The 25,794-nt window shown below is 41.4% G+C and overlaps 1 long non-coding RNA gene across 1 annotated transcript; it reads right to left on the bottom strand.

Moving 5' to 3' along the window:
* Window positions 1-590: 590 nt before the first annotated feature.
* Window positions 591-24,302, bottom strand: LOC125898532 (uncharacterized). The gene is made up of 5 exons (XR_007450636.1): window positions 24,135-24,302; window positions 23,341-23,392; window positions 13,586-13,639; window positions 5,684-5,730; window positions 591-717 (listed from the first exon to the last, which is right to left on the bottom strand). It is a non-coding gene; the product is annotated as an uncharacterized LOC125898532 (long non-coding RNA).
* Between the last annotated feature and the right edge of the window lie 1,492 nt (window positions 24,303-25,794).

Below are 25,794 nucleotides of genomic sequence, written 5' to 3'. Positions count from 1 at the left end.
ACAGAAAAAAAAAGTATCCTGATACATTGTTAGGAAATAATGAGGTGGAGGTGATGCCATTAAATCAGTCAATTTTGCTAAAGGTTTTAATTTATTGGAATGGTGCTCGGGTTGGTACACCACTTTGGTCCAGAATAAAATATCTCGGCAAGTACTGGATGCAGAGCTGTAGTAAAGACCAATTTAATCAAGTCCAGTTCAAGCTGAAGACCAGGTCCAGTCGAATGCAAATCAAGGCCAAGTCCAAAGGCAGTAGAGACTTAGCCAAAACAGCTGAAAGCAAAGCAAGTTCTGATTAAGACCACAATAGGGAATAATGTCTTTTTAATGCTAATGAAATGATTTAGGAGTTAGAATAGACAGAAATAATATATCTGTAAACAACACGGATCCATCTTCACATCAAAATAATCAGTGCATAGACTGTAGGTTTGTAGGTTAAGGTTTAATGTAACCAAATGTTGTTTCTAGAGCAGCAAAGTCAATTAATGAACTCAGCATCTCAGTGTAAATACATCTAATATGACAATATGACAAATCATATTCCTGACATCATGTTAAGAACAAGTACAAAGAACAGAGCCAAATCAGTCAGTGTCAGTCATTCATCCTCTGTCCTCATCTTTCTGCTGCTGATGTGAATCACTGCCTGTAGGTACCCCTGGTGAAGGGACGAGGGGCTGGTTTGTCTCAGCAAGCATCCAAATTTACAAGAATCTGCAAAATTTTGATATACGTGACAAAGTAAGCTCGACAGCTAGACCATAGACATATAAATAGACAATGTAAAGACTGCACCAGCTCAAAACAATGGGCACAGACGGTGAACACAGACTGGACTCGAGTTCTACAGCCCTGATTGGATGGATGCCAAGAAATTTCACGCTGACATTTATGGACTTACAGTAAAGTAAACTGACGGAAACCACTCTATTGACTTAAACGAAAGCCCCCTCCCCCTTAAGTAAAACACATTTAAAGACTGTGTTGCATTGCCCTCGTTAAATGTTAGGATAGATCATACTTCCGCACTGAGTGGACGCACATACCACACTTATATGCACTGATGTGATAATCCCTGCTAACTGGTCAAATAACTAACCACAAAGACCCTGTGACAAACACATTTCCTGGCCAGCGAAATAGCTGGCCTTTCAACACACCCATTATTTTTTCAGTCTGTCTGGCAGCAACTCAGCGATGTTTACTGAACCACGGAGAGCTCAGGTTGGCTGTAAATAACTTTCCTTTGCTATCAATACCTTTCTTAATCAAAAGTTATGGGTATGGACTCTACAGAATTCAGCTGCAGGCTTTACATTGGCCTCTGGTGTTTTCTGATCTTATTGATTTCTTTAAAGACTATTTGTGGTCTGGCTCTATGTTATATTTCTCACATTTTAGCCCTTATATGAACCTGGACAGAGTTTATGATTCTTAGACAGAGGTTTTGCTTAATTTTACTTGAGATGTCTCTTTATTTGTTTTACTAGACTTTGGTTTACTTTACTTTACCCATAAGTTTTGCTATTTGCTTCAGTATTGTCTGTACCCATTGTGCCATGGCTTTAGAAATGCCAGGTCCAGACTAAAATATCTCAACAACTGCTGAATTGATTACCATCAAAATTTGTACAGACACTGATGGTCTGCAGAGGATGAAGCCAGGTCACTTTGGTGATCCTGTGACTTTTCAGCTGGTGCCACTATGGGGTTGACATTTTTGGTTTTGAGCAAAATGTCTTGGCAACAGTTGGCTATATTGCCATGAAACTTGGTACACACATTTGTAATCAATTGTAGTAACTGTGGTGATCTCCTGATCCTCTGAGAGAGATGAAAAGTACAGTATGAGGATGTGGAAACATGTTTCATAATTAATTATATGCCAGTATTAAATCAGTTTGCTTTGAAGATACAGCAATTGAAATGCCCATGAATATAAGGTTAGCAAACAAGGTTTTCATGATTTAATGAGAATTTCAGTATGAACAACACCCACTCTCAGTCTTGTATCCAAATACAGATACAGGGACAGAGAATTTTGTTGGTTACACACATACAAATGCAGTTACAGATAATGATGTTTCTGTATACTTCTACAAGGTGTTGCGTTTGCCATCTAGAGAGTCAGATGAGCTAAAGCTTAAGCTGACAAAATGTAAACCAAACTCAACTGCCTCAAGATTAGGACAAACTCTAAACCTGCTACCCCACACTGACAGATTCCAGGACTCTGAGACACTTTGTCCTCATACTATCCATGTGAACCTTAAATCCACCTGAAACCAGCTAAGAGAAGAGATTAGATGACTGAAATATATCTTAAGTAAAGCAGCAGGAAGTACTTTTAAAACAAGATCCCACTCAACCACAATATAATCTATTTCTGCCAAGTTTCAAAGCCTGAAGCTCCTCTGTGATTACTTCCACTCCCCTCAGGGTGGACAGTAAAACATGACATATGAGGGGGGAATCAATTGCCAAAGGCTCCCTCTTAGGTCGTATTTCTTTCTTATAAAACAAGGATACTGGAGGAGACACATTCTCAGAACATTTTTTACAAATAAGCATGACCTATGTGATGCAGATCCAGTGCCATGAACATTATGAAAGCCTGATTAAGGCAAATATTTGATTACTACATTATTTAAGTCACCAAAAACCTTGTGTCATTAAGCATCTGAGCTTTGCACCAATCAATGTCTGAATGAATCAAAGACACAAATGACTTTGTGTGATGTGAAAATACTTGCCTGCACTGAACCCAAAACAGTTATGGCCTCATTATTTTGGTGTTACAGCATTTCCTGTGTACCTTAGTCTTAGTGCTCTCATCAGCCTGGGTCTAGCAGCACCTAGCTGTTTTTTCTCAAAACAAACTTGGATAAACCCACTGTATGGGTAGCACACAATTCACTGTACTCAATGCCAAATGCCAGATAAACATGCCTTAAAAACAAACCAAAGGAGAACAGAAGAAATCGAAAGGCTTAATATGGAGATAAATAGCTGGTGGTAATTGACTGCTGTTGTCGTCAAAGTTAACTGACTATATGGGATCACCATTGCCACTGACCAAATAGCTTTAAGCAGTGGAGCTCCTCATTCAGCGATGTTGTCAGATGAGCTGTGATTCACAGTGTGTTAGTTCCTTGTTAAAATTTTATTTAAAGAATGTGAAAGCCTCCCCGTGTCAGCGTGGGTTCTCTCCGGGCACTCCGGCTTCCTCCCACAGTCCAAAGACATGCAGATTGGGGACTAGGTTAATTGGTAACTCTAAATTGTCCATAGGTGTGAATGTGAGCGTGAATGGTTGTTTGTCTCTATGTGTCAGCCCTGCGATAGTCTGGCGACCTGTCCAGGGTGTACCCTGCCTCTCGCCCGATGTCAGCTGGGATAGGCTCCAGCCCCCCCGCGACCCTCAAGAGGATGAAGCGGTTAGAAGATGAATGAATGTGAAAGCCACAAAAAAACAATCATAATCTGATAACTCAGTTGTAACAAATATACTGCTGAGCTATAGAGCTCGTAAGTCACGCCCCTTCCGGTAGACCCCCATCGGACCTCTAGGCTCGGAAAATATGAATGGGAGTCAATGGAGAGAAAATGATTATTTTTTGGTCCCAGTCATTAAATGCCTTGGATTACACACATGCTTTGTGTGGGTCTAAAAATATTTTTTCATTTTAAGAGTTTGACAGTTTATTGTATGATTCTTCAGTTAAAGGCTGTGGAAACAACGTAATGAGAGACTACCTGTCGCCAATGTGACGTCACGTCATCACACTTTCCCTCCACTTCTCAACTCACAGTGCTGCTGCTGCGTCTTCTGCCACGATCTATGGAGCTATCAGATCAAGATGCCGGTGTGATTCGTACCTGAATGTCACCATTCCAACAAGAACGGCTGTTCTTTCTTTCGATTTTCTTTCGAGGCGGTGAAGTGTACCAGAGACACAGCCATGTTCCGAGTGCGAGTGGTGACGTGTATCATACGCGTCGAGAGTAGCGAAGAGCTGTAGTCCACAAAGCGCTCTCACACAAAACCTAACAGTATCAAACTTCTTCCCGCTAAATTGTAGCCTTCTTTGCACTAAAAAATATATTAAAAATTCACAAACAACGTGTGAAATTCATGGCACAATTCAAACGGGACCAGAAAAAAATTTTCATCTAGCCATTGAAATACATTATGAGAAATCGATTTTTAAGGTCCCATGTATCAGAAACGGAAACACGCAACTTACGAGCTCTCTTAACCTGGGTCCATGTCATTGGTCCAACAGCCCATTGGTCTGACGGTCCACGGTGCTGAACGGCTCCTGGCGGGCGTATTTCTGCCTTGATGGTGCGCCGCGACCGGCTCTGGGTCAGCTGGGAAAGGCTTGAGGCGGAGCAGGCTCACAGCTTATGTGTTTGTCACTTTCTTTTTCATCTTAACCCACACCATGATCTTTTCCTAACCCTAACCAAGTGGTTTTTGTGCCTAAACCTAACCAGACCTTAACCACAGGGCATCATGATGATTTCGGAACAACGGGACTTCGGAACAATGGGTTTAATATGGTCGGAACAATGGGATGTCGGACCAATGTAGACAGTGCTTACGGGCCTAGTTTAGTACTGAACTGAACATAGTGTGGGCTAGCAACAGACTGAAGACACTAATGAACTAAAAACACTCTGAATCTGCACTAAATTCCAGGCTGTATAAATGATGATGTGTTCAATCACTGCTGTACAGACTGAAGTGCTTTTGAACTGTGATGGGATTGCTAGTCAGTGACTGCAAATCTTTAAACTGAGGTGACAAAAAGCGAGCAAAATGATTTGTGATCTCCACCTCTATTGTTAAAACAACATTATCGTGGATCTTTGAATTTTCTAAATGTATTTACAAGTGTAACCATGGTGAAGACTTAAACCCTTATGGAATTTGGGGCTGCAGGCTCCTCAAAGACTCAGTAAGAAAACTTTTAATTGACTCTTTCCTCGTATAAGAAATAACTTCTTCAGTAGACTTAAGAATAAAAGCAACAGTGGGATATACAAACCACTGGAACCGCTGATTGCTTTGCCTTGTGTTGCAGCAGGAACATTATAGAGAATAATGCAAAACAGCTCCTGTGTGTATTGGTCTTCGCATACAGGCAGCTTAATCAGTTTGAACTATGGAGTCAATGCATGACTTTGGACCCTTATGTAATAAATCAGGGGACAAGTGCAATATTATCACTGGGATTTAGGAGGAGGGAGGGAGGAAGAGGAGATTTATCATAAAGTGTGGTTCTGAACCACTGTGGGATGCATAATTTCCTGTTCACATTTCCATTTCCCGAGGTGTTAAATAATGCACTAAAAGTATATGGAGAGAGGAGGCAAAAGAAATGAAACCATATACTGTATGAGCGTGTGTGTGTGTGTGTGTGTGTGTGTGTGTGTAGGTAGGTACCTCTGTGCCCTGCAGCTACAGTCGATTATCTCAGCTCTAGAGGAGTTTATGGAGGATGTGTGTGCGTGTGTGTGCGTGTGTGCGTGTGTGTGTGTGTGTGTGTGCGTGCGTGCGTGTGTGTGTGTGATGATTGAAGGTTTTCAGTTAAATGTTACTAAAATACTGAGTATCGATTGTTCAATATTTTCTTATCTTCAGACAAAAAAGTGTAGGAGATGTTTCTTTTACCTGCTCGACAGTTTCGACTGTGACTCCAGTCTCCTGTCTTCTGGCATCTGTTGACAAGTGAGAATTCAGGTAGTGATTAAACAGCATGTCATAAAGGCAACACGTAACGAGGGTTCACTGTCTGTGGGACCTCGGTAGAGATACACAGTTACTATTTTGTAAAAATGGAATACAAAACAAAGCAGGGTGAAATAGTACAGAATCTGAAGAATCACATTCTTCAGTGAAATTGGCAAATCTTCCAGCGAAAGGTGAAGATCACAAATGTATAACTGTGAACTGTAGCTGTTGAAGGCATACTTTGCCAAATTCGAACAATCTCTGTATCATATCAGTGTGGGTAGTATGTGTAAATGAACTGTGGTAACCTTAAACTAACGTAACAAACGATCATTCAGCAGACTTTTGCTGGCTTAAACTGTTGCTAATACAACAAACTGTGCTTCTGCGTTTTCACATGCTCACCACCACAGACACAAAGAGCATAGGAGTGGATGAAGAGAGATTCGCCCCTTCTGTCTCTCTCGCTCTCTCTCAGATCAAACTGTAAAACTAGGCATTTATTCATTGATGAATTCATTCATTTTCCATAACCGCTATCCAGCTGACATTGGGCGAGAGGCGGGGTATACCCTGGACAGGTCACCGGACAGGTACCCGGAGAAAACCCATGCTGGCACAAGGAGAACATGCACATTCTGCACAGAGGGGCTTCCCCACCCTTGGGTCCAAACCCTCCACCCAGGGTTCGCAACGATGCACGGCTGTACCTAAAACTAGGCAGTGTTAACCAAATATAAACTGAGCTTCTGTTAATGCAATGCTTATTTCTAACCTAAAATGTTTTGAGAAACATATTTTAGTGCACTGTTTGGCTGTAATTTGAGAGTGTGTGAACAGGAAGTGGACCTGTACTGTTGTGTTGTAAATGGAGGCTGAAAAATATCAGATCAAATGGTAAAACTGAGCTTAGCTGATCAAATATGAAACAAGATTATGTTACTATGTAGCCTTTTTTTCCTCACCTACCTACAATGTTTTCAGAAACATATTTTAGCTTTGCTGTTCAACTGTAATTGGAGATTGTTAGTTATATATAAATGTTTTTATATCAAAATGGACGAACTCGCATTATTTCACTCACCAGTGGGAGCGGTTATTAGTATGCTGTGTGTTGGTGGTTGTAGGTTCTCTACCTCTTGAGCAAAACTGAATGCCACAGCTCTTTTTCTCCATTTTCTCAGGTCATGTAGCACCAATTTCCAAAGTATTTTCATCCTTCTACTACATAGACAGCCCACTTTAATGAGGAGACCATCTTTCCACCTGTGAAATATTTCTTTAAATGAGCTGAAGGTAGTATGGGGAATGAACATGTGTGCACTGATCTGATTATGTCAGCTTCTCTCTGCACTCCAGCGCTTGCCTCTGCTAACTCTAATGTTGTCTTTTATTGGGCTGCAGATAAATGTCTTCCATGGTGTCTCCTGCTGAGGTTTTTCATCAGCCCCAGATGACTTTAACTTAAGCTTAAATAGGTATCAACAGTGCAGCAACAAGGTCACAATCCCTCATAGCTTAATATCTGTGGTCAGTTGTTGGTGTCAGTTGATCAGGCCATGTAATGGGTTCAAAAGGTTGTGGTGAAAAGATCATCCAAGACCTTTGTAAAAACTGAGGCAGCCTTTCAGCTGGCTCAGAGCTGGAAAACACCGTGTGGAAACAGTACCTCAACATTGTTTTTCTCCATCGACTCTCCATAGAACATTTTCAGTTTACAAAGACAGCACCCCATGTCTTTTGCCGTTCTTCAACTGACTGTTGCGCCGAAATTTCCCCAGTTTCTCATGATCTTGATGAGTTATTTGGAATGGATCACCAGAGATGCAGAGAATCTCAATAAAAGTCTGTTAGCTCTTTATATCCTCAAGCTCGATAAACAAGAGCAGTTCTCAGGAGAAATATTATTCTCATCCTGGACCACAGTATGTGGGAACAAATTAATAAAAACTGATTAATAAGGTGTCTTAAAGGAAATCATCCACTTGACGCTTTGCACATAAAACCTCAACATGATATACAACAGTCCATTAAAGTTTAGAAAATGTGTGTCTCAGATACATGTATTAAGAACCCTGCCTGATTGGATGAATGCAGAAACTCGCCACTAGCATCATCCTCTTGATGAAATTTTAAAAAATTTAATTAGCTTCAAATTACAGTGGATACATTATGGCATCCTAAGCTTGTCTTTCCAAGGTGGTGGATGAATTCCCAGATGCCTTGGCACAGCACCAAAAACTGAAGCTGCTAATTTATTCCTCCAACAAAATATTCTACTGCCCTTGTGAACTCCATCACATCCTCCCAATCTCCCAGTGCGCAGTGAGGAAGATTTGTGGCTGCTTTCCTGCAGTACAGACATTAAAAAAAAGGCTGAGGAAGGTTATTCTAAAATGGAAGATTTAGAGAGGGTTTTGTGAATTAAAATCTCTCCTGTCACTTTATTTTAGTTCTTTTAGTCATGCTTTGTCACATTTTTACACAGTGTCTTTTCACAAAGTAGACTGAGCAAAACAATTACACAATAGCTTGATGCAATCATGTGACTATTATGACGTGCAAAACTCAGCTCAAGGGCAGGAAGTAATGCATCGCTATAATGCATGAATAGAAAATAGAATAAATGATGTGACTACATCAAATCGTTGTACGAACCTGCAGGCAGCAGGTATTATAAAAGAAATAAAACTTTGTCGAGTGTGATCCATACAAAATGAAGAAGAGTGATTTTCAAACAACTTCTACACAAAGGTTTTACACAACAATTTGTCTGGTGTGGACAGGATTGTTGTCACAAATTGCTCTTCCTCCAGACCTCCCAGCATCACGAAAGTTAAACCACAAGCTGATAAAAGCACACTAGAGTCCAGTGTCCATCTATAACTATTTTGTGTGTGGTCAGATCCACGACTGAAATGAGGGCCATCTTGTTTTTGGCCGGGTGAGTAAACCTGCTTGAGTATCACAGTCTTATACATTTTAACTCTCTACATAGATGCACTGCTGTCAGGCTAACATTACTAGCTAACATTAGCTAACTTTAACAACTATTTTCTACCATCTAGGTCAATGTTCCGAGAGGTTTTTGAGTCACACCTGCCTGCTTACTTTTCTCCTTTATGTCCTGCTAGTTTTGAGACTTAAGGTGGTCCCTGTTTTTTTAATTTTCCAATTTGATGCATTCGAACAGCAGTAAATAGCACAAATCATAGGTATTTGTGCAGTGTTTGTAGTCTTTACCTCCAGTTGCCAGCTCTCCATCTGGACAACCCACCCATGTATGACATCATATGCAAAGGAGCTACTGATACACTTGCATTTAGTGACATTATATAAGTGGATATTAACAAAATTCTTTCTGTAGTTTACAATGTACCAAACACTATTGTTTCACGCTGCAAACTATGGACATGGTGTTGATGGAAGCCACACACGTACTTGTGTTTGGTCAACAGTTTGCAATAGTGCCTGAACTTAAAGCATATTTTAGTGTGTCTAAACCTAACTATAACTCAAAGCCCCAATTTGACAATGAAGCAATAGTCTGCGGAACAGGTTTAAGGTTGACACTACCTTCAGAATGTAGATGAATCTAATTTTATAGTAACCTTAAACTTGGAACAAACTGCAATGTTATTGAAACCTGATTCCCCGGGTTTAAAGGTTAGATACAGTCGTGTTGCCACAGAGCCTCCACAATCACATGACAAATTCCATGCAGGAAAACCACAAGTGCTGTATCGTGGGCAACTGGACTTGCTTGCGTTCCTTGAAGACACTTTGCCTCTCACCCAAGAAGCTTCTTCAGTTCTTAATGACTGGTGTGGAGTTGCAGGCTTTTAAACTATGTGTGGGTGTGAACCCTCGCAGAGTCGCTGAGGTCACATATGAGCTCTTATGCCAGAATTCCACTGGATGCGTGTCCGTTGCGAAACGGCTGCGCTGGTTATCCGCTGTGTGCTCGGCCGTCCGTCAACACCCAGCGGCTGCGTTTGTTGTGCAGAGCGGTGCAGCGCCACCAGACAGTGAGAGTCACAAGGACCCTCAAGATCTCGCGAATTCACGCATAATCGCACGATATAATAAGATGTAGTTTCTATAAACAGAACCACAAAACCAGAGGAGTAGTAGGAAGACATCTTGGTGCACCTCCATGATTAATATCTCCTCGTCCAAGGTGTTAAATGATGTCTGGAAACCTCTGACCCGTTGACTTCAGGCCTGCCTCCGCCCATTATGTAGTTTTCAAGGTGTAGTGCAGGGAAATATGATCCGCCGTGAACACTGTGTATTCTATTTTGAAAATTAACCGGATGTTTTATTTTGTTTCTGTGCATGACTTCCTGCCCCGCACGATCTGCTCTGTGCTGAATTGCTGTGTTGTGCTCCGGCGTCCGGCAGAAATAGAAGTCCTGCGTATCTGTTGCGGAGGGCTCCGGAGCCCTGCAGCTGTGACGGAGCCGGTACACACAAGTACACACATGGAATATGGTGTGAATGGGTGTGAAGTCGTCTTGGGATGGATCCCAAGGCTGCATTGTAGGTGGCTGCTTTTAAACACAGACTTTAAAGCCTGCGACTCCGCACCAGTCATTTAGAACTGAAGAAGCTTCTTGGATGAGAGGCGAAACATCTTCAAGAAATGCAATCAAGTCCAGTTGCCTATGATATAGCACTTATGACATCACTGACAGCAGGAAAAGCAAAGGAACTGAGGGAGAGACAAAAATAGAAAAAAACATTTGGATTGGATGTTGAATAGAGGAATGTACTTCACCTGATCTACTTTCAAAAAGCTGATAAATATACAGTAAAATAATTCGGCCAATAAAAACATTCCAGTAATAAACATCTCAGAAATTCTTAATGTTTGACTCTGCCTGAAGCAAGGTTCCTGACAATCTGTCTTGACATTTTCTTTTCCCACTTCTAAATCTAAAAACAGCTCAAATTCTGCCCAAAAGATTCTTCATAAACTCTTCATGCTTATTGCTCTTTCAAGTTTTTACCTAACAGCGATGAAGGAGAGCCCTCACAGATCAAATTAAAGAGCTGCTCTGTGGAGCTCATTCCTGTCCAGATAATCAAATCCCTGTTGTTTGCTCATTGAAATATAATTTCTTAGAAACAGAAAAAAAGTCTATAAATTATGCATGAGCTTAAAAGTGTGATAGGGAGGCACATAGAGAGGAGAAAGAGGAAGGGAAAGAGTTGTAGGAGGGTAAGATATACATTGCCCTCCAGAGTTATTGGCACCCTTGGCGAGGATGAGCCAAAAAGCTGTAAAAGTAATGAGCTAATCTTTACCAAGGCCACCAATAATTCTGGAGGGCACAGTAAAACTACAGTAACATGCTGAATTGAAGCTGTGCTGTCATGGATATTACTCATTTGTTCAGTAGGAATCGCTTTCAGCACTGGCAGGCGTGCACAGGAAAGGGGGAGACAGAAAGCGTGTGGAAATGTGTGTGAACTGGAGAGTGAAAGACTGAGAAGACAGAGAACATGTGTGTGTTCCCTTTATTAACATTATTGTAGCTTGCTTTGGTAACACGCCAAATGTCAGGCCGGTAAAAGCCACTGTAATGAACTGAACCGCTAAATAGAATAAGAGAGGGGAGAGAGCAAACAGTGAATGAAGTATAAAGGCTTGTTTGCTGAGGGCAGCTCCAGCTGTTCTCTGAGCTTTCAGATGTTGCACAGCCTGAAGCAGCGATCACACGGCAAGCAAAGGGCAAGTGCACAGTTGTTTATGGGTTTAGAGCCGTGAACAGTGTGCCTCACAGGAGTGTTGTGGTGCAAAATGTGAGAGGGAAGTTTGAAGCTGCACCAACAACACTTTTATATAAAGTGGGAGAAGCAGCAGGTCGCGGAAGTATTCCTCCATACTGTGAGTTTACATTTCATATATCTGATATCTTCAATATTCCTCAACATAAAATCACGGGTTGTTCAAACCACATGAACTAGCTGCCACGAAGTTTTCTGGAAATTGGCTGAGCTAAAAACAAGAAGCCTTACCTAGTCTGTTGGCCTTCGTCGTGCCTTAGAAAGGTTTGGTCTGATTTTGAACCAGTAATAGAGACACACACACATCCCCATGACAGACAGTTGGCATCTTAATTACTCATAGTGCCTGAGCCAGTCATGTGACATGCATTCTCAGAACCCATTGGCTGTATTTGGCGTCTGACTTCCGGCAGACGGCGATACAGCCTCTGGGGGCAGACCCCCAATTTTTTGGCATTCCGGTTTGATTTGGGCGGAGGAGGCGAATTTCCATTTCTGACTTCCGTTCATATATCAGTAAATATGCTGAACCATTGCGATGGATTCAGAGTTTGCAGTGACACCAATTATGTTCCGCCTCGTTAGTTCTCCATACGGACTGTTTAACCTGCCAACAACTGCAGCCGGCTCAAACGTGATTGGTCAATATCACGCAGACTATAAACAGCCTACAACCGGAAACCAGTGCTCTTCTGTTCTTCTTCCAGAGGCAAGATCTCCGGGGTTTGCCTACAGACTCTACATTCACTGAATGTAGAGACTGTATATAGAGATGATGTGACATGCCAAACTGACTGCCCATATTTATAATAACAATAAACCAAGAAAAAATATATAGATGTACCCCAATACCACACCAGAGCTACTTTGCGTTTTCTACTCATTTTCAGCCAGAGCATCTGCAGATTAAATCCATACCATCCATAAATCTCCATTTTTTTTGCCACAATCTGAGCATGAGGCACAGTTCCACCCGGCACAGCATTCCAGCTGTCGTGGCTGCAACCTGGTTTTGTTTTGTCCGCTGCAAGGTGTCATATCACAGAGGGAGCATTTTTCAGCAGCAGAGCATTTTTTTCCTTTTTATATTTGCCAGTCCAGTTATGAATGACAAAGAATCAAATATCCGTGGCTGCATGTGTGTAAATATACAGTTGTCCTCATACTTAATTTGTTTTTTTAGTTTAGTTTATTTGCACCTACATGAATAGAGAATACATGAAAAAGAAATTTTAAATTTAAAACATTGTGCAGGAGAGGTCAGAAGCCAAAATAAAGATGCCTTTCCAATAGATAAACAAGGTATGTATTTTGATAAGCTTCTGGGATGCTTCTGAAATATACTGCTACACCCCAACCACGAAGCAGCATCAACATAGCTGCCTTGCAGAGATCTGCACTGTACTGAGTGCACTTTTGTGGAGGATGGCTGCTGCAGTCAGCTTGGATTAACAACAGTTACGGTAGATTTCATCCGTGACCCTGGGTCACGTAAGAACAACTTGAAATGCCCAGGGGTGAGGAGCAAACGACCGAGCAAACACGGAGGATCTACAGCCATGTTAGCACGAGAGGGGTCAAAGGGTCATCGACTTTAAGAAAAAAATTCAGTTGAGACCAAAGTGGCGAACATTACCATCCCTTGAGCCATGTCACTGATATGGCCGGACACAAATAAAAAAGTAAAAAATAAAAAAGCTAGCTACAAATGCAGCAGGTCAATAACACAGGGTGGGTGCTCTTTTACCCTCAGTTAGGTAAACACACAACTTTGCTAACGTGCACTACCAAAGGGATATCCACATGCTGGTCTGAGCTCCAGTTTACATGTTGGTGAAATCAGGATCTGTCTCGTGTCATGTTCCCCCTGTTCCTCTTCTCCTGTCATCATCCCTCCTCCCTGTCCCTGTGTCCTCAGCCTTTCCTCACTTCACCACCCTCTCTCTCATCCTTGCTCCGCTACTTCCCTCCTTTCATTAGCTGAGCAGGAAATGGGCCCTCTACTCCCCAGGGAAAGCTATTAAAACATAATAATATGCCTTTACTTACCTCTTTTCTCTCTCTTCAGATGTCACCCTCCCTCTGGCACTTCCTCTTTCTCTCCTTTACAGGTGATAAATGATTAGTTAGGAGATGATGATGTTGATAATGACAATGTTAACAATGACCTTATTAAGAAAATGCAAAGCTTCAACATTTATTTATGCTATTACAGATGCTAATGAAGCTGTGTTCCTCAAGGGGAACAGCTCTGTCTCCAAAATAAAGTCCAATTAAAGAGAAATGATAATAATCGCCACTTTGTGTGCAGGAGACCAGACAAAGAAAACGACTCGTTTCTACAAGGCATTTGAGTGTATCATTAAAAAATGCCGAAGTAACAATTTGTAGTGACAGGCCTCTCTTAAAGAGTAATTATAAAAAGTGCATTGTGGGAGGGCGCTGCAGTAGCCTCGACTCCCTTTCTCTCTGCCGCAGTGGATACAGATGGCATGCCTGCATATGTAAACAGCACCTTGTACCCTGCGGCCCCATAAACACATAAACACAGCTCCGCTAAGAAACACAAAAGGTAATGAGTTAGCAGACGGCACATGAACCAGCCACAGACAAATCAAGGCGGAGGTAATGATGCTGAACGCTCATCCTGCGTCCCCTCCCTACAATAATTAATCAAGTCATGTAAATGTGAATTTGAACATGATGCAGGGGCACATGCACACGCAGCTGTGTGCACAGGGACTGGAAGATGACCACTGCTGCCAAGTGGAGGGTTGGAAAGCATTACATTTACTCTATCAAATGTACATGTATCTACTTCTATTGTATTATAGTGGACTACACATTTTTCACTACTTCGACATTTAGCTATAAAGAATATGCTCAGCTGAGCTCACACACACACACAAACACAACAGCAATTCTTTGAGAGGGAGAGATAACAGAGCCTACTAGCCAATCATAGCACCGCAGATGAAAAAGAGGTGTCACCCTACCCCCATCCTGACAACCCCCCTTCAACTGACTACAGTTCAAGATCATGGCAGAAGATGAAACGCCTCGGTCTCCTTCAGAAGAGGCACATGCACAGAGCTGGCCCAACATCCACACGCTGTTTGCCTTTCAAACGACAAGCAACAACAGTCACATGATGTGCTCGACAGCACATATTTTGTCATTTGTCATTGACATGTACTTCACATTTGTTATTAGCTGTTGAAGACCTTTTTGACTGTAATACATCGACGTAGCAAGGCAATTTAGTAGCTGACTAGTTTTTTGTGAGATTTTTGTGAGGTTATTTTTATGAATACTTTACTTCCATTTGAGTCATTATAATTCTAACGTAACAATACTTTTTTTGAGTACCATTTTTGTTGACTCCAACCACATTGCACATACAGACCATTTCATATCTATCCTTACGTGCCCTAAGAATAATGCTACATACTTAACATAGTGTAATGTATTATTCATAAAGTTAAGTAAGTTAAGTTCAGGAAGAAAAACATGGTTGGGCATCATAAAATTGCATGAGTTAAATTTAGGCAAGTAAAATTATGTAGGTTAGGTTTAGGAAAAGAAACATGGTGACAACATGAGATTAGATCTGATTAAAGGGAAATTTTGGTTTATTTTAACCTGTCTCCTATCGTCCTAAATTTGTTTCAAGTGACTAGTGACATAAAAATAATAGTTAGCATGTTAGCCGTTAGCCTAGATACAGCCGAGGCGCATAGTAGCATCAGACCTGTTAAAACATGAGTGAACGGGCAACCTTCAAGTGCAAAGTTAGTCCACTAAACAAGCTTTTTTTCCACAAAGACCGCCTCATATCGTTAGGATAAATGTCAGAGAACAAACAGCGATTTCATACCGTGCCTGAAATATTGCAAGAACAAGCAGCAACAGCTGGAAGGCAGAACCGGACGATAGGAGACAGGTTGAAATAAACTTTCACTTATCCCCATGATGTCTAGGTGGTATCTTTCTATCTTACTGAGGACTTGCTGTCTTGGTGGTCTTGTATATGCTTCAAGGTGGATCTTGGATTTTGGCCCAAGTCGACCCTCTTTAGCACTCCTGATTTTCTGTCGGCTTTCATCAGGAGTGGTAATCCTGCCACCGTTTTGGTAGCTGGGTTCTACTAAGTGCCTGATGTCCATAGTTTTACCGTAGTTTCTGTAACAATGTGTTTTTTATGAGGTGGCGTTGTTAGCGCCATGCCCAACCCCTAAGCTTGAAGGGCCAGTGTGTTGACTTTCGTCTAGCTCCTCTCCTGAGACCGATCCAGTAAGGTTGAACCGACCAGGGGCTGCAGCCCCCAACACCACCACCACCACCACTTTGCTCTCAGGGTGATAGAAGCGCACAAGCCTCTCCATCACGAAAAGGAAACAGCACAGCGAGAAGATGATGACAACATACCTTACATTAATTTAGAGTTTACTTGGTTTCATGTGGTCCCAAACACTGGGTCCCTGGGAGATAGTCCTGTGTATGTTTGACCCATCCACCACACCAAGCTGCCTCATTACACAGTGTTCCTTCTTTAATCCTGTCAGTGCATTGGTCACGTCACAATGTTCCTTGTGTTGGTTATACAAGGTTTACTGACTCATGATTTCAGTTACTGTTTTTAGGTCTAAGTACAGACAGTGCATGAGAACAGCCTGATCCACCACTGCCCCTGCCCATTTGAAGTCACCCCAAAAGCGCTGCATGCAGTTGGGGTCAGTGGTCATTGCACACCAGCCAAGTTCTTCCAAATCAAGCAGGGAAAAACTGATTGTTTATGGACTTGGTTTTGTGCATGAAGGCACTGTCATGTCCACACACTCTGAACATGGACTGTAACACTGATGTGAAATTCAGTGAACACATTGTGAGCAGGGTGAAATGCCAAAGGAGTGCTAATGATAAAAAAATTACATACAAAGGAGGAAAGAGCTTCTCTCGACAGAGATAGAGCTGAATGGTTGATCTCACCTTTTAAATATTTGTAGTGGCAGGAAAGGAAAGCTCTCTCTCCTGTCTCTTTCCCCCTCCACCTCTCTCTCCCTCCTCCCCCTCTCACCTGTCTTCACCTAACTAATCATTAGCTGTGGCCAGCCAGACATCAGACAAGGCAGTTTTCATTACGATTGGCGCTTACTCCCGCTCTCTCCTTCCTCCCCAAAGCCATCTCACCCCCACTCCGTCTCCCCCTGCGTCTTTTCCCTCACCTAACTAAGCCTCATCATTAGCTGTAGCCTGCCAGACATCAGACAGAGCCGGCTTCGTTAAGACTGGAGATTGGCATTTGCTGTCCACGGGGCATCTCTCCTTTTCTATTTCTCTGTCTCGTTCTATTTGATTTTTTTGAACTACAGGCAGCTAAACCACAGCTCACAGCACTCGCTGATGAATGGATTCTGCCCAAAACATGGCAGCATACAGATGTAGCCATTATAATCACAGTTTTCACTTCTTTGCTTACTTGCTGAACTGTGGCTGCATCATGGCTCCCAAAGACATTGTTAAAGAACAGCCAGATTTCACTTTGTCAGCTGTCATAATGCGAGGAATAATGAGTAGATGAAATGAGCTTCAAGTTAACCCTGATTGTCTCAGTGTTGCATTTAATACTTAAACACAATTATCCTGCAGCCACCCAACATGCCAAGACAATTTAAATATTATCAAATAGACAATTAGAGCTGTAAAGGTTTAATACATGATCTTGTTTGCAGTCTGCGGCGCCATAAATTAAATATGAAAAAAACAATTTATATTGCAGGTTGCTGTGTTGAGATAGCATTTGTATCAATATGTTGCCATACAGATGTATTTAATATGGCATAACAATCATGGATACACAATACTGTACTAAGATGCTAGGCTATTTCCCCTGGGAACAGAACAGAGCAGCATCAATGACAAACAGAAATACTAGACTAGATAAGTCAGATACAGCATTGAAAAGGAGGAGCTGGGGTGGAGGCGGGTTGCAAAGCGGCTTGCAGAGGAAGCAGCAACAGTAGGCAGGCCAGAGCAGTTTAAATAGGGCGCCCTGAATGAGATTTGCTAATTGGTTGCATTGAAAGGAATCATGTGGTCTATCAGCTGACTCCCTTCCATCAATCAGCTGACTGAGCTGCTTGAGATCAGCTGATGTAGCTGGGATGTGGGCGCTATACTAGTTTTATTTAGAAAAGACTGCATGTGCATGTAAAGAGTGTAAATTCACGTGTCATTCCCAATAATCCAAAACTGATGCTGAGGTTCTTAGTTTGAGGTGTAGGGCTACGTTGGTATTTGACAAGTTGGGAGTGTGAATGTGTTGAACCTACAGTTTCAGCTCATTGCTGAGATGTCCTGACCAACTTTATTTACTCTTTCCTCACGGCCAGGTTTTGGCTGCTGTAGACAAGAAAGCACCAAAAACCGGCAGACAGACACAGTTAGTGACTAACTGTTGAACATAGTCAATCAATTTGCTGCTAAAGGGACTGATATCTCCCTCAGAGGTTGGTAGAAACCATGAACAGAAACTGAGCTAACAGAGTGAATATTTAGCTTGCATTTACCAGGTTAGCAAGAGCTCCAGATTACTGCAAATAAAACTGCTGGATGTGTAAATAAGCAACTGTTGGCTAACCAATGTACCATTTCAACTTCAAAGGTGATGATATGTCAAAGTTGTGCTCACAACTTGTTTCACCTGGCCCAAAGAAACCAAAACTCATTTCTGATTGCAGATGGTTCCAATTAGTTAATTTCTAACTAGCTCTTTCTCACAAGTACTACATTTGCATTGCTTTGGACAAAAGCTTTTGCAAAATAATTGCAACGTGATGTCACTGAATCCAACGTCCTGCTACTGTATAGATGTAGGAGAAATCTGTAAAGGGGGAGGATTTAACAGTGGCTACTGCTGTACAGGTGATTTGCTGTGTTTCTCTCTGATCTGCTCCCATGTCTCTTCTTTCTCTCTGATCTTTCCCTCAGTCTTTGGGCTTGTTATTACATCTTCCTTCTCCCTGAACTCGGTTTCATCTTTCTGATTTTTTTCTCTCTCTGTCCATCCCCGCCTTTCCAACAAATTGTTTCCTATCTTTTCATCGCTGCCTCTTCCATTTTTTACCCCTCTGCCCACCTCTTCTTGCCTCCGTCTCTGTCATGCAGATGGTGAGTCTGCTGCTGGTGATAAGACTGTTCAAAGTGGCTTTATCCTGCTGATGGCGGCTTTTGAGAAAAAAAGTCCTGAAACCAAAGCTGTCATGCAAAACTTTGTAAATACCAATAAATAAGTAGGACATTACATTATTAAGCTGCCATTTTGCAACTGTGTGCCTATCCAGCTACTTGCCTGTAAATTGGCTTTTGTAAATGAGGCACAGGACATTTTAGCATGTCTACAAAACACAGTGTAAAACACATTTCAGTCCACTCATGAGAGAAATAATCCCTGCCTTATTGTGTGTTTACTTTATGTGAGATTTCAGCCTAGGAACGTAATAAAAAAACAATGAACAAACTTGCTTCTTAAACACAGTTTGGCATTTGCAGTCTGCTTCTTTAGCATTCATTAGGACCTTCAGAGATGTTGTTTCCTCAGCCTCAGGCCTAAGGTCATTTAAAAGAACGAAGCTCATAAAGATGAATAACAAGTGGAGCAGGGACATGGTCAGCTGCAGAGGGCAGGAGAGGCAAGAGGGTGCAAAGAAAAGTTACAACCACTACGTACAGGCATGTCAGCCTTCAGAATAACTCCCTTGGCGTCATCCTGTCCAGTAAATAAAATGCAATTTACAATAGTAGATGTACATAGACAGTCATAGGGACAGCCTTGTGCTTAGGGGGGGCAAGGGGGTCACCATGACACCAATGGACATAGGCATCCTTTGGTGGTATGATACGCACCAGACGCTGGCTGTTTCTGACACAGTGGGCGACAACTGTCGTATTTAGAATGAGAAAGGCCAAATATGGTGAAAGAGATGGAGCTAAATGGGTCAAATAAACTCTGGACTTTCACCTGGGAGGCCACTGTTTTTTACAGTATGAAACAAAAAGTCCATTAAGTTATTTTCACAACAACATAGTATGCTAATATGTGTAGCATGCTATGCTATATGACAAATGTCACATGACATAATGTAATGTTAGTAACAACCGTTTTTTTAAACCTAACCATGGTCTTTGGTTGCCTAAACCTTTTTACCAGTGTTGTAAGACTGTTGTGACGATTACTGTATTTATTTAACGAGCAAAAACTGTACATTTCCTGTGAAAGTATTTTAAAAAGACACAATGTATGTAACAAACATTAAGTGACACATCATCTCTGAACATCCAAAACTGATGCAGGAGGATACCTAGCATTTCATATATTGATGTGCAGGTCCACTGACAAAGCTACGGTATTTGACAAGCCGGTGTACCACCAAGAAAAAAAATAAGCAACAAAGACAGCTACAGATATTGTAGAAAACCAGAACATGAAAAGTGTCAAATAATAATAATAGTAATGATAATAAAATCCTGTCTTCAAACAACTTCCTCAAACTTAATTATATCAAATCAGAAGTCATTAACATCAGCCCCAAATGTCTTTTTAAATCCACCCACAACTTCTCCCTCTCCATTGACAGCTCCACTGGGCTCACTTCCTTCCATGTCCGTATCCTTGGTGTCATCTTTGATCAGACCGTCTTATTTGACAAACATCAAACACATAACAAAAACACCCTTCTTCCATCTCAGAAACATTGCCTGCCTCCATCCATCCCTCTCCTTTTTCAGCTGCAGAGACTCTCATTCATGTCTTCATCACTTCCAGACTAGACTATTGCAATAGCCTCCTCTACGGTTAATCATCCAAAACTCTCAAGAAACAACAATACATCCATAATCCATGCTTGTCTTCCTACACACTCTTGCATCTCCCTCTCTGCATTGTTTCCCTTCTAATGGATTATTTGATTTTAGTTTAGTAGCATCTTTGTGTATCCAGAAAAGTGCGATATGAATCCAGTGTATTATTATTATTATCATTATTTAGCAAGGTTCAAGTCTCTGCACGTTTATTTTTTCCATGCATAACTGGAAGAAAGGATGCAATTGTAACAGTGTTTGGATGGTCAGCAGTTTAAGTGATTGTAGTTAACAGATTCTAATGTTGCAAAACCACCAGAATTGTTCTTTCATCAACTTACAACTTGAATTATTGTTGATATTTTATAAACCTACATTTTGTGGAAGCAATATAATGTTAAAACCTTGTGTTAGTAACAGGCCAATATTGATTGATGTTTGATAAACAAAACAAAAACAATTCAAGGTCCATGTACTTGCTTCCTCCAGAGCTTTCAATGGCATTTGACGGTCCTCATCAACAGGTGGAGTTTGCTCAGTTGTCTGATGACCTAGGTCAACCCAGTCTCACTCCTATGTCTTCTAAATCCAATGTTTGGGCATGGTGTCAGACACCAATATAAAAAAAACACCATCCTCTAACGTCAGCATGATATGTGTCGGTATAGTTTAACAGCACCCGGTAGTGTCGGAGTGACACGCAATGGGACAAGATGAAAGTTAAGGCTGCGAAAGTCGGAGTAGAGTGGGTGGGAGGGGTGGTGGATGGGTCCAACAAATATTGAAAGAAGACAATACATGTAGGCGGCAGATCTTGACACAGTGTCTCAGAACATAGCCAACCAACGCACCTGTGGTACCTTGCACATCGTATCTGGACGTGGAAAGTCCATGACCAAATATCGATATGTGACAAGGTCGGAGTGAGAATGTTTTGCCTAATTACGGAACTTCTTCCACAGGATGACAGAAAATCACCTGGGCTGCGTTCAGACAAAATGTTGCAAAGCATTTTTTAAATGCAAATGATGGTGCGTTCAACACCCTGATGTGTTCAGCAAGTGCACTGCCTTTTCATAAAACAGGATTCAATTCAGTTCAAAGGGGCTTGGCATAGAAAACATATGTTTACACTGCCGAAGCAAGTGTGAAATACAAATAAAGATCTACTAGAATCTGATTTGTATACACGTCGCTGCTGATTGGGTAACGCCTCAGATACACCCACTAAACAAGAGAAAACATACCCCAAAACATGTTGCACACTGTTTCACATTGCTTTGAAGAAATATCTCCATAGCAAAACTGTGCACACTGTTGTTGGATTAAACATGCAGCAGTTATGTTCCATACTTAGGAACAAACTATAAAGACGGTCAGATGCAGTTGAAAGCTCAGTTGAAAGTTTTTGTCAAAGTACTTTCTCATTCAGTAGTAGTTGTTTTGTGTTTTTTTTCTTTCTTTTTTGTTGGATTTTCAACAGAGGTTAAGAATTTATTAATAGTGAGAAGCCCAAAACACAACATGATGGTTAAAATATGTGAAGATGGGGAACTTATTTGTTGGAAAAAAAAATATTCCTTTGTTTTTCAAAGAGAATAATGAGCTAACTGTCCTCCAAACATGACAAAGCTCATGATTAAAAAGATGCTAATTATTGAAATTAAACTAACATGAGACTGAAACTAACAATGATGGAATGACTAAAATGTGCTGCTATATAATACGTATTATCGTGGTAATTACGAATCAAATCAAATCAAAAGAGGCTGTCAGAACCAGCAGAACAAGAGGATGGACTTCATCCGATATTTTGATTGCTGAAGTAGAGAGCAGGCGTAGAGGAGGGTGACAGACTGTGTGGGTTTTTGTTTACACAATTAAACCCTGACAGGGAGTGTGTGAGGGAGAGGCCGGTCGATTTAGCACAAAGTGTCTAATTTGCTACAGGGTGAAAATAAGCAGCTTAAAAGCATATGAAGTTGCACTCTGTCGGATGGTTCTGTGTTATTTGTCGGTAAGCTGTAATTACTCTGTCTGGACTTTATTGCAGCGTGAATTCAGAGATGAAAAGGATGGGGAGAGGAGTGGAGGCAGAGAGCGGATGAGTCAGTGAGAGAAATGTTAAGTTCAATACCGCTCTTTACAACAACGTGGCTTGAAATGGTGTCATGTTTGCACGAGGTGCACCTTGAGTCTTTGTCATAAAATATGGTTACTAGCACAAAAACAGCAACATGCAAAGGGCTTGAATTGAATAGATTGAATTGAGTTGAATAGATTGAATTGAATAGATTTAATGGAACAAATTAAGATGAATTGGAAAAACATTAGGGCCTAATTGTTTAGGGCTTAATAGCTTTCTTACAGCACTAAGACACTTATGTGCTGATGCATAATTAATCTTGTTGGACAAACATTATCTCTCTGTTTTATTCTGAGCGACTCTAAACATTTTAATCTCACCCCTGGATTGGGAGAATTTTCACTTTCACTTTAACACTTTTTTTTTTTTAAAGTCCAGTTTATATTGTCAGAAATAGAATATGATATTCATTACTGTGTTTTCATCACTTGAAACTAAAACTCATTGTGTTTTCATCACCTCAGAATGAGCTATTTATACCTATGTAATAAGTGGGTCTCTTGAACAGATAACTCAATACATTCCTACTGTAGCCTAGAATGGACAAATCAAACACTGTCCCTCGATAGGACCATTCACAGTTTCATGTTTTTGTATCGGCTGATGTAGGTCTTCCACACATTTGGCACATGGGAGAAGTTTGAGCTCAACCTCACCACCAGATGCCACTCAGTCCTGCACTCTGGACCATTAGGAGCAAATAAATGTAGTAGACAATACATGACAAGTTTCCTTTTACACAGATTCTTCGCCCGTACTGGCAATAACATCGCCCTCACCACCTTACTTTGGTACTCACCGAAGTAATTTCTGAAATCTTGGACTGCGACAAAATTCCCCAAAAAATAAATCTGAAGGAGCAAGAAACACGAGCAGTCAGGTGACTGGACAGGCTATAAACCAGCCCCAAGGTCAATCAACTGTATTTAGAAACACAGTAAAATGAATAAATCAACTGTTTGTTGTAAACATCCATCACTTTTGACCTACCATACTTGACGTGTTTGTGAGCCTATCACTGAAATAAAATGTTGGCATTGTTTGTTTTTGTAAACAACACATACATCACATTTGTGCAACAAAAGTGGATGTTTGAAATGAGAGTTCAGACATTTCAAGCCAAGTTTGTTGCAATAAAACTGCTGAGTCAGTTTTATTTAAACATAAAGAATTGTAAAGGTTGAACATATCCGCTACATATCAAATGTACAAATGTAAAATATCCACAGTTTTCAGAAACGTACCATGTCAACATTTATTCTGGCAAATGGGTTGGTATTTGTGCACTCAGTTTCCTTGTAACTACTTAACCGCCAGATAAAGTGTTTAAATAATCAGCCTGCTTTTCTGCATGTTTGTTAAGTACAACACACACCGGCGCCATATGCCGTGTGTCAAAACGCCCGCCTCCATTATATTCTATGAACAAACCAACACCAGCACTGGCCGCCGTTCCGCTCTGCTTCAGCCCAATGCTCTATTTCTAGCAGGGCCGGCGCTGCGAGAAAAGCCTTTTATGTACGTCTCAGCCGCTGTAATATCAACTCCAGTTGCTTCAAATTTTTAATAAGACGATTTTGATAAGAAACTCACCTGTGAAATCCAAGTTGTTGTTGCCTCAAAGTTTTTCCTCTTCTTCTTCCGTTACTAGCAGTTGGCAACCGTTGGCAACTAGTGTAGGCAGGGGTCGCGTTAACCGGATATTCTCAGTCATTGCCCGGTTTTTTACAACAATGACCAGATAATCTGAAGGCCGTCGGTCATTTTGACCGGTTGCAATTACCACCCCTGCCCACTTGGCGGCGGAGTGCACAGTCAGTGGTTTAAGTGGCTGCCGTTTTCACACTGCAGAGAAAAAGTCATTCATTTGCTTCATGTAGCGTTGTTGACATAACGCCCTGGACACACCGGATGCGGAACCGAAGCACGGCGTCCAGCAGCGGAGGCACTTTTCAGTCAGCGCCCATGTTAACCTATCTGTCTGTCCCCACAGGCCGCTGAGCAGAGCCAAGCGACCGCGGAGGCAGTGCTTCAGTTCGGCGTCTGGTCTATTTTTCACGGGAGCAGCGAGCGCTTCTGTCAAGCTGGATCGAGCGGATCGTACCAAACAGGAAGTCGGACACAGAAAAGACGAGAGAATCCGGCCAATTTTCAAAATAAAATAACAACAGCACGCACTGAGGAACGTGAGGAGAAAATGCCGTGTTTATAATTTAAAATAACACAACAGTGCATAACTGAACACATTTTTCAATACCATAATCACTTCATTACAATTTTAATTTTGTGTCACCAAGCCTACAGGCATAACTACATAACGCCCTGGACACACCAGATGCGTTAGTGACACATTAGTGCCATCCGGTGTGTCCAGGGCGAAGCCTAATGGCACGGGTGTGTGGATGTATGTTCATCTTTTCGTTCATGTCCTTATTAATGCACACTTTATAACTTGCTTGTTGGATTTATTAAAAACGAACGAATGGAAACTAAATGTCTTTGAATATCTTTATTATCATTTAAAAATGAAAATTAAAATGACCGGTAAAAATAGATTATGACCGGATTTTTATGACCCAGTCGGTCAAAATGACCGGCGACGAAAAAGTCTAGCGCAATGTCTGAGTGTAGGTACAGCCACCCAGCGGGCTGGGGTGGGAAATACACTTTAGTGTCGACGGTGCCGCTGCGCGCCGCTGCCAGTGTGTTTTGGAGGGCGGCACTTGATGGCCACAGCGCTGCGCCGGCGGCAGTGTGTGTTGTACTTTACTTTCCTGATCATCTCACCGCTCTTGTTTCTTGTACCATTAGATCTATTTTTAGCTATGTGACTGCACTCTGTGACCTCAGCAATTACCTCAGTGAGTATGTTGTAATAGTCACTGATGGAAGGTTATGAAGATAAAATCCAAGTTATGATAAGCCACAATTTTTACTTTGTTTGGAGAATTGCAAATATTTTAGTGGAATTTCAACCAAAAATCAACATTGGTTTCTTTTAATCAAGTAGACGATCATTCTCAAATCTTACCCAAGTAATTTTAGTCTTTTAACCCCAACATGACCTTAACCAAAGAGGCAGCAGATCAGAAAACCAAGTTAAAACATAGAATCTAAGACAAAAACATAAAATAGTGCAGAAACAGCACGTAGGTGAGGTTGGAACTTTATAAAAAGGTAGTAAACCAGGTGCCAGACTGTAAGCAGCATGCCTTCATGAGGAAGCTACAAAAATCATGGACACAGTGCTAAA

This window comes from Epinephelus fuscoguttatus, linkage group LG12 (assembly GCF_011397635.1).
Source record: "Epinephelus fuscoguttatus linkage group LG12, E.fuscoguttatus.final_Chr_v1".
Lineage (NCBI taxonomy): Eukaryota > Metazoa > Chordata > Actinopteri > Perciformes > Serranidae > Epinephelus > Epinephelus fuscoguttatus.
Note: the sequence above shows the minus strand (reverse complement) of the source record. Positions and strands in the feature narration are given on the sequence as shown.